Genomic DNA, 10,898 nt, shown 5'->3' on the forward strand with positions numbered 1-10,898 from the left:
GACTATTGACTTCACCTGATTAATATTTTCAAGGACTATTGACTTCACCTGATTCATATTATTATTATTATAATCAAGGGGAAGCGCTAAACCCGGAGGATTATACAGCGCCTGGGTGGGGGGATGTGGAAGGCATTCAGGCTTAATTCGGGGAACTGGAGCACAGATCCAATTCCCTAAATCAAGAGCCCCTCACCAACATCAAGGAACCTTCCTTGAGGGGTTCTGATTCATAGTTTCAAGGACTATTAACTTCACCTGAGCCCTAGTTTCAAGGACTATTGACTTCACCTGATTAATATTTTCAAGGACTATTGACTTCACCTGATTCATAGTTTCAAGGACTATTAAATTCACCTGATTCATAGTTTCAAGGACTATTAACTTCACCTGAGTCCTAGTTTCAAGGACTATTGACTTCACCTGATTAATATTTTCAAGGACTATTGACTTCACCTGATTCATAGTTTCAAGGACTATTAAATTCACCTGATTCATAGTTTCAAGGACTATTAACTTCACCTGAGTCCTAGTTTCAAGGACTATTGACTTCACCTGATTAATATTTTCAAGGACTATTGACTTCACCTGATTCATAGTTTCAAGGACTATTAACTTCACCTGAGCCCTAGTTTCAAGGACTATTGACTTCACCTGAAAAAGAAAAACTTTCATCATTCACTCCATCACTGTCTTGCCAGGGGGACGCCTACACTACAGATATAAAACATAAGAGTATAACCTGAGCTTACTACCTCCTGCAGCCCACAACACTGCCATCCCCACGAGCTCCTTTGGGGCGGGGCAGATGGCACACCAGAGAGGCCTAGCTTCTCCCTACGAGCCCCGTGAGGGCGGGGACTGTGGCTAGGCCTGGGGACACTTGGTCCCAAAGATGAGGTGGTACTTGTACCTCCTCCCATGGGAGACTTAGGTCTCGAGACACTCCTCAGATAGGGAGCTAAGGCCGGGTCACCACTCTTGGAAAAGGCCCGGGCCGGGAGAATACCGGCGAATAATAAAAAAAGTTATAAAACTGCAACATTAACACCCCTCCTTCAGAGTGCAGACTCTATACTTCCCATCTCCAGGACTCAAGTCCGGCCTGCCGGTTTACCTGAACCCCTTCATAAATGTTACCTTGCTTACACTCCAACAGCACGTCAAGTATTAAAAGCCACTTGTCTCCATTCACTCCTGTCTAACACGCTCACGCACGCTTGCTGGAAGTCCAAGTAAGTAAGTAAGTAAATTTATTCAGGTATACACAAATACAGTTACATAGAATTATCATACATAGCAGCATATGTGTAGAGAACCTAGGATAACCCAAAAAAGTCAGACAGAGTGACTTATTTCCATTGGGGTCCTTTTACCTTATTATTATACTATAAAGGTTATAATATTTTCTTATTATTCTACAATGAAGATAACATCTTATTATCATACTAAAAAGACTATCTACTACACGAGGGTCATTAAGACTATCTACAATACGAGGGTCATTACTAGAGATAAGGTAAAATTTACACGTATTTTAGCTAAAAAATAGAAAATCATTCCCCTCCCTTTCTGTAGCTTCATTCATCAGACACTTTTTGGCAGTCTTCTTGAACTGGTTCATGCTATCACTGGCTTTGGCATGTGCGGGTAGTCTGTTCCATTCCTTTATTGCTGTACAATAAAAGGTGTTTGACGCCTGGCCACTGACTGTGGGTACTACAAAGTTGTGCTCTCTCCCCCTAGTACTATGATTGCTTTGGTTCCCAACCTTGACAAAATTGACAGCAAGATATTCTGGACACTGTTCGTGAGCAATTTTATAAACATGATTTAGCTTCAGTTGTTTTACTCTGTCTTCAACATTCAGCATATCCAACTGCTGTAATTCATCCTGGCCTACATGTTCTCTTGGTCCCAGCCCCAGGATGAATCTTACGATTTTGTTCTGGGTGATTTGCAGTCTATCTTTCAGTTTTTTTTGTCAAGGCAGAGTACCATGAAGAGCAAGCGTAATCCATATGGCATTGTATAAGGGCTAGACATAGGGTCCTGCGAGCCTCAGTAGGTAGACACTGTGCTTGTCTATACAGGAACTTCAGTCTGGCATTCGCTTTCTTTACTACACTGTTCCCTATCAATTCTCCTGACATGCATGGGTCAAAGGGGATTCCCAGATATTTTACTGATGAAACCAAAGTGATGGACTCCCCATTACACTGAACATTAAAATTATTTACCCTTCTCAGTTTATGTTTCGTTCCAAAGAGAATGGCTTCAGTTTTCCCTAGGTGTAATGATAGTTTGTTGTCTACTAACCATTTGCTGCAGGACTCCAGTTCCAGTGTTAAAACATTAGCAATATCTTGTGGGTCTTTACCTGTCACTAACAGAGCACTGTCATCTGCATACAGTAGGAGTTTGCACTTGACACTGATAGGCATATCATTGACATAACATAAGAATAGTAAGGGACCCAGAATACTACCTTGGGGAACTCCACATGTTATCGGCAGGGGTTCTGATTCCGTTTTGTTGATTTTGACTATTTGTCTCCTGTTGCTAAGGTAGGACTTAAACCAGTCTACAGAACCTATACCGATAGCTTGAAGTTTCTTACATAATATATTGTGGTTGACAGTATCGAAGGCCTTTTGCAGGTCTAAGGTTACCATACCTATGAGGTTCCCTTTTGACATTTCAGTTCTCAGGTAATCCATCAGATTAATAAGGGAGGTATCGGTTGAGTAGGATCTTCTAAAGCCCGATTGATAGCTATGGAGAATGCTGTTGTCATTAATTAAGGTACTTAACTACTTGAGAATACACCGCCCTCTCCAGAATTTTAGATATTATACTGAGTATACTAACAGGTCTATAGTTGCTTACATCAGACCTATTATTTTTCTTGAAGATAGGAGTAACTCTGGCCTCCTTGAACCCCTCCGGTACGGTATTAGTGGTGATTGATAGATTTATTATGTGAGCAATAGGAATTGACAGTTCAGAAGCACCATCTTTTAGGAACTTAGACGGGATGTTATCAGGGCCTGTGCTCTTAGTTGGGTTTAACCTGCTTAGTTCTTTTTGAATGAAGTCATGAGATACACTTACTAGTTAACAACTGTTTGGGGTTACCCCTTTATTGGTATAGTATGTTTGAAACTTATCAGAGTCTGTGTTAAAGGTATTTGATGCAGCTGGTAGTTTACTTACTAGTGTTGATGCAACAGATGTGTAGTAGGAATTAAAGCAATTTGCCACCTTAGATGTTTCGTGGCATACCTCATTATCGATAGTGAGTACTATGTTAGACCTATCTACTGGCTTATGGCTATACCCCAACTGTTTTAGTTGTTGCCAGAGCTTTCTGGGGTTATGCTTATACTCTTCAATTTTTGAGCAATAGCGCTTTGCCTTTGCTTCTTTTATAAGCCTCTGCACTCTGTTCCTCATCCTTTGGAATTCATTTAGTGCTGCAATATCCTGTCTGTTTGCTTTAAATCTTTTTAGCAGCTGGTCTCTGAATTTCATATTATCTAATATCTCAGTAGTCATCCAGGGTTCAGTTCTTCGTTTAATCCTAACCTCTTTAACTGGTGCAATATTATTAAGAATGGTAGTGAACATTGTTTTGAATTTTTCCCAGGCACCGTTTACGTCCGTGCAACTTGTTATCTCTGTCCAGTCACAATTGTGTAGCCTATTTACCAGTGTTTCTTTACTGTAGTTTCTAGTTGACCTCATTTTTATTGTCCTGTGTAGGCCTATCCTATCCCTAGTGATTTTCCTGGTGCAGTAAATGATGAAATGATCACTAAGACCTGTGGTAATGACGCCTGACTGACTAATGTTCTCAGCGCGGTTACAAAGTATGTGGTCAATTAGGGTGGCTGAGAACTGTGTGATCCGGGTTTCTTTATTTATTTATTTATTTATTTATTTATTTATTTACAATTTGAGCATACATACAGAGGTACAAAAAATACAGATAAGAGCAGCATGCCAAAGCCACTTATACTATGCATAGCATTTCGGGCTGGCTTAAAATTAACTAAGCAATGATGAAATTAGTGATAATACATTATTGTAAACAGATAACTATAAAGCACAAATGAGTATTACAAAGACAGGTCATATGGTTGCATGCATTGTTGTACATTCAGTCGTATGGAGTATTTTGTTAGGTAGTGTATTTAAAAAATAATAAAGTTAGATTGGGTTTTAGGTTTAACATTTATGTGATATAATTGTGAGAAACATTTAAGATATACAATTTATAAGGTTCAGTTATTCAGTATTTATTTGGTTTTGGGTGAGTAAGTGATCTTTGAGAAGAGACTTGAATTTATAAACAGGTAGTGTTTCTTTTATATTTACAGGTAATGAATTCCAGATTTTAGGGCCTTTTATGTGCATTGAGTTTTTGCATAGTGTGAGATGGACACGAGGAACATCAAAGAGTGATCTGTGCCTTGTGTTATGGTCATGTGTTCTGTTGAGGTTGGCAAGGAGATGTTTGAGGGGAGGGTTAATATCAGAGTTAAGTGTTCTATGTATGTAATAGGTGCAGTAATAAGTATGGATGTTTTGTATGATGAGTGGTTTAGTGTATTGAATATTGGTGGAGTGTGCTGCCTGTAGTGAGAATTTGTTATCATTCTAACTGCAGCCTTTTGTTGGGTAATTAGTGGTCTGAGATGGTTAGTTGTTGTTGAGCCCCATGCACAAATTCCATAGGTGAGATAGGGGTAAATAAGAGTGATATAGGGCCAGGAGGGCTGACTGTGGAACATAGTACCGTATCTTCGATGGTATGCCTACAGTCTTGGAAATTTTCTTAGAAATTTGTTGTATATGTGTATGAAATTTGAGTCTATTATCAAGGTGGATTCCTAAGAATTTTCCCTCTGTTAGCTTTGTGATAGGTGATCCGTTTATCATTATGTTAAGAGGGACATCTGTAGCTCTGTTACCAAACTGAATGAAGTAGGTTTTGTCAATGTTTAGTGTAAGTTTGTAAGTCCTCATCCAGGTAGATATTTTCTGTAATTCGGTATTTACAGTATTGGCTAGCGTGACTGGGCTCGGGTGAGAGAAGACGTATGTAGTGTCATCTGCAAATAGTGTGGGTTTGAGTAATTGCGAAGCATTTGGAAGGTCATTTATGTATAGGAGAAAGAGAAGAGGGCCAAGGACACTTCCCTGTGGGACACCAACTGTAATTGGTTGCGCAGAAGAGTTTGCCCCATTTAAGAACATAAGAACATAAGAACGAAGGAACACTGCAGAAGGCCTACTGGCCCATGCGAGGCAGGTCCAAGTCTCCTACCGGCTTAAGCCAATGCACCCAACCTAGTCAGGTCAGGTCACATTGACTTAAGGGAGGAACACGGCAACCGACCTGGTAGCACAAGCTATCAGGTCTAACTCACACCCACCCACATCTACTCATGTATTTATCCAACCTATTTTTAAAGCTACACAACGTTCTGGCCTCTATAACTGTACTCGGGAGTTTGTTCCACTCATCCACAACTCTATTACCAAACCAGTACTTTCCTATATCCTTCCTGAATCTGAATTTTTCCAACTTAAAACCATTGCTGCGAGTCCTGTCTAGGCTAGATATTTTCAGCACACTATTTACATCCATTTATACACCTCAATCATATCCCCCCTAATTCTACGTCTTTCTAGAGAGTGCAGTTTCAGGGCCCCTAGTCTATCCTCATAGGGAAGGTTTCTGATACATGGGATCAACTTTGTCATCCTCCTTTGTACATTTTCCAGAGAATTTATATCCATTCTGTAATACGGTGACCAAAACTGTGCAGCATAATCTAAATGAGGCCTAACCAAGGATGTATAGAGTTGAAGAACAACCTGAGGACTCCTATTATTTATGCTTCTTGATATGAAGCCAAGGATTCTATTAGCTTTATTGCGAACACTTATGCACTGTTGTCTTGGTTTCAGATTACTGCTAACCAGAACTCCTAAATCTTTTTCGCAATCCGTAATATTAAGATCTACATTATTTAGTTTATATGTGGCATGGTTATTGTCCTGTCCAACATTTAGAACTTTGCATTTGTCTATATTAAACTGCATCTGCCACTTCTCCGACCACTGCATCAGTCTATTCAAATCTTCCTGGAGTGCTCGAATGTCCTCGTCAGAATGAATTCGACGGCCTATTTTGGTGTCATCGGCAAACTTGCCGATGTCGCTCTTTATGCCCTCATCTATGTCGTTTATGTAGATTGTGAACAGCAGGGGGCCCAACACTGACCCCTGTGGAACACCGCTCGTGACGCTTCCCCACTCTGATTTCTCCCCATTTATGCAAACTCTCTGCTGCCTATTTGTCAACCATGCCTCTATCCAGGAAAAAATTTCTCCTCCTATTCCATGTGCTTTAATTTTCCTCAATAGTCTCTGATGTGGGACCCTGTCAAAAGCCTTACTGAAGTCCATATACACAATATCATATTCATTACCATGATCTACCTCCTCAAATACCTTAGTGAAAAAAGTTAATAAATTCGTAAGGCAGGAACGCCCCTTTGTAAAACCATGCTGAGATTCGTTGATTAATTTATGCTTTTCAAGGTGGCTACGAACTGCCTCGGCAATTATTGATTCCATAAATTTTCCCACTATGGAGGTTAGGCTTATTGGTCTATAGTTCGAAGCTAAGGACCTATCACCTGTTTTGAAAATAGGTATCACATTTGCCATTTTCCACTTATCTGGCACCATGACAGTTTGTAGTGATATGTTGAAAAGATTAGCCAAAGGTGTGCTAAGCTCCTCTTTACATTCCTTTAGAACCCTTGCATACAGTTCATCAGGGCCTGGGGATTTGTTAGGTTTTAATTTATCTATTTGCCTAAGGACCATGTCACTTGTGACCCTAATAGTGCACAGTTTATTATCGTCCTGTTCTACATAATTTATCATTACTGGAATATCGCTGGTATCCTCCTGTGTAAAAACTGAGAGGAAGTATTTGTTAAAAATTCTACACATTTCCTTATCACTGTCAGTGAGCTGACCCGAGGAACTTTTGAGTGGGCCTATCTTGTCCCTGATCTTACTTCTGTATACCTGAAAGAATCCTTTTGGGTTAGTCTTCGATTCTCTTGCAACTTTAACCTCATAATCTCTTTTTGCTTTTCTAATTCCCTTTTTTATTTCTCTCTTTAACTGAATATATCGATTTCTCAATTGCTCCTCTCCTCTTTTGATTTGCCTATATATGCCTCTCTTTTGACCAATCAGATATTTTAATCTATTGTTCATCCATTTAGGATCATTTTTGTTTGATCTGATTTCCCTATTTGGAACATAATTTGACTGAGCAGCTAGAACTATGCCCTGGAAAGCATCATATCGGCAACCATCACCACCTACCTGACCCTTAGTCAGGTCATTCCAGTTCAGCCCACCTAAGTAATTTTTCAGTCCTATGAAATCAGCCAAGCGAAAGTCAGGGACGGAGACTTGATTGCCATTATTAGGGGAATTCCATGATATATTAAAACTGAGTGATTTGTGATCACTTTCCCCAAGCTCATCATTAACCTCAAGATTATTAATTAGTGTTTCCCTACTGGCAAGAACCAAGTCAAGGAGGTTATTTCTCCTAGTTGGCTCTGTCACAAACTGTTTTAAAAAACAATCCTGGATCGTATCAAGAAAGTCACCTGACTCTAAATTTCCTGTCAAATTGCTCCAGTCAATCTGTCTATAGTTGAAATCTCCCATTAGCACAACATTTTCGTATGTAGATGCCTTACGAATTTCGTCCCATAGAAGTTTACTGCACTCCCTATCAAGATTTGGGGCCCTGTAAATCACACCCAAAATTAGTTTTTCTCGGCCCTCGAGAAGCTGTAACCAAACAGATTCAGTGGCTGACGCTTCTAATTTAATATCTTGTCTAACACAACAATTTAAATTGTCTCTGACATACATCGCTACTCCACCACCTTTCCTGTTGACCCTGTCAGTGTGGAATAATTTATAGCCTTGTATGTGACATTCAGAGGGCATCTCTCTATCTTTCAGATTGAGCCAGGTCTCTGTTATAGCAATAATATCTATGTTACCTGCACTTGCAATTAATATTAGCTCATCTATCTTATTCCTTACACTCCTGCTATTAATATAGTAAACCTTAAGGGAGCTAGTCCCTTGCTGCCCTCTGCTGTCCCCCTTTGTTTGCTGACACATATTGCGCACACATATTGGCTTCTGTTGCTGAGGTATGACTTGAGGTAGTTGAGGGAGTGCCCTCTTATACCATAGTGTGACAATTTTACGTGGAGCAAGTCATGGTCAACTGTATCAAAAGCTTTACGTAAGTCAATGAAGATCCCCAGTGGGACTTCTTTTTTCTCTATTGCAGTGTATATATGTTCTAGCATGTTGGTGTATTAATTAGTTGGGTGTAGCTATTTAATCCTAGAATTTGCTTATACCTTTTGCATAGCCCGTTATTTTGCTGCTGAAAACAGATATTGAAGTCGCCCAGTATTATTGTCTCGCAATTGTTTTCAACTCCGGACAAGACTCTGGAAAAGTCTTCTAAGAACTGGTCCTGGGTAGGAGGGCGGTAACTAGTTCCTACTAAGATGGGTTTGGTCTTGGGAAGCAGCACTTCAAACCATAGAATCTCCAGTTTATTGTTATTTAAATCAGGTCTTGGGTTGTAAGCTAAGTCATTTCTAATGTAGGCACATACTCCACCACCCTTTCTGTTCCTATCTAAGCGTTTTATATTGTAACCATCTATTTTGACCTCGTCGTCAGTCACCGTATCATCCAACCAAGATTCAGAGATGGTTATAACTGCCGCCCTAATTTTGTTAGCTAGAATCCTAATCTCTGCCAATAAAGTGAAGGCCTCTTTTCATAAAACAATCATAATCATCAATATATGGCAATGGGTCATTTGTATTAAAATTAAGTAAATCAATGTCATCACTGCTAAAGGGTAACTGTGCCAAAGTGCATTTGTTACACACAAAATGAATTTGGCACCGTTGCTATAATTGTACATACATCCATCATGCATAAGGTGCCTTTTCTGTTTTTATGCGTACTTTAGTACAGTGTATGCATCTGTTTGGTAGTGATTGAGATAATGGCTGTATTGTCTCACATTGACCTATGTATGCATTACATATGGATTGTATCATTCCTAGCACTAGACCGTCATTATCGCCGTCATTTATCTGTCTGTTTTGCCTCTGCACATAAGGTGCCTTTTCTGTTTTTCATGCGTACTTTAGTACAGTGTATGCATCTGTTTGGTAGTGATTGAGATAATAATGGCTGTATTGTCTCACATTGACCTATGTATGCATTACATATGGAGTTAAGGTTATCATTCCTAGCTACTAGACCGTCATTTTCGCCGTCATTTATCTGTCTGTTTTGCCTCTGCACAATAGTTTGAGGTCCTGGATTAATTTGGATAACACCACTTAAGAGCGCTACAATAAAAGCTGTGTGCCACTGCTTTTGTTTGGGTATGCGGTGTTGCCATACCTTGCGGCGATAGTGAGGTTTACTTTTCTGGTAGGATGGCAACTGTTGGGCTTTTACTGTCCAGGGCGCTGTTACTCCATTCACCTTTTCCAACCCCCATGACCGATTTCTTTCTTCATGGAATTGAAGAAGAAATATAAATATAATTATGGCAGCCTGTACCCCTCTAATGCCTGCCATTTTCACTCTTCGCTCTTTTACTCATATACAATAATATTTATTTCTCTTTTCAAGTCCCCTAGTACACTTAGTATCTGCTTTAGCAATCACACTGAATTACTAGTAAAATTTCCTCTTCAAAACCCTCTTCACTGCTCACTTTTCCCTAAACTTCACAAAACCCTTACAGTTAACCCCTTATTACACACTCCCCTACCCACCTCACTTCACAGTCTGGCTTCACCAATTAACTTCTAACTCCTTTCCATTCTGGTAGACCAGAAAGGTTTAATCAATGGTTTTATCCTTCCAAATCCCCCTCAATTCCATTTATCGGGTGTTGTGTCGTGTTGTTGTCTCCTGACCTGGTCTGCTGACTCAGCCATTTTTAAAACACTGAGGGGAGTAACGCCACCTGACTTTCCTTGAGTTTATAGATATATTTGGCTTTTTCTGCTATGATTCTCTCACTGTACACTGGTCAGCTGAATATAGGTCAGCTACTAAAACATTAACCTTGACTATTTAACTATTCACTTCTTTCCCACGACTGGCACTGAGGGATAACCGTCCTATACCTTGGAGTTTTGTACTGTTGATTTAACGATGTCTCCTGTGTTTCCCTCTCGTTAGCACTGGTACAGGTGATATGATGGTGGTACAGATATGATGCTACTGTCAACAGATGAACGTCAGCAAAGATGAGAATTTCACTTCGCTAGTTGTACGTCTGGCAGTAGCTGCTGTTTGGATGCCCCTCGCACACAAAACCTCCTTTACCCCCTCCCTCCAACCTCAGCCTGGAGTCGATGTCGACTCCAGGCTGAGGGACTGATCACCTCATAGTCCTCCTCTCCTTACGCCTTCCTCTTTGTATTGGACTGATGAAGCCACTGTGTGGCGAAACGTTTCCTGAATAAAGATTCCCATATGCTGCATAAGTGTCTCAATCTTCAACTTGTCGGTTTTTCAAACCATTCATCACAACTGTCAGACACTGCAGCATCATGGGATCTTGTTACAAAGAATTCTTCCACACTTGTTCAACCTTTGGACGAAGACCTACTTCGACTAGTGGATGGTACCACTATGACCCCGCCTCCGTCTGCTTCACCTCACCTCACTACAGTATATAAGCCACGTCTACGGCCCTATGCTGTACATTCTACAAGATTGAT

The sequence above is a fragment of the Cherax quadricarinatus genome, chromosome 35 (assembly GCF_038502225.1).
Source record: "Cherax quadricarinatus isolate ZL_2023a chromosome 35, ASM3850222v1, whole genome shotgun sequence".
Taxonomy (NCBI): Eukaryota; Metazoa; Arthropoda; class Malacostraca; order Decapoda; family Parastacidae; genus Cherax; species Cherax quadricarinatus.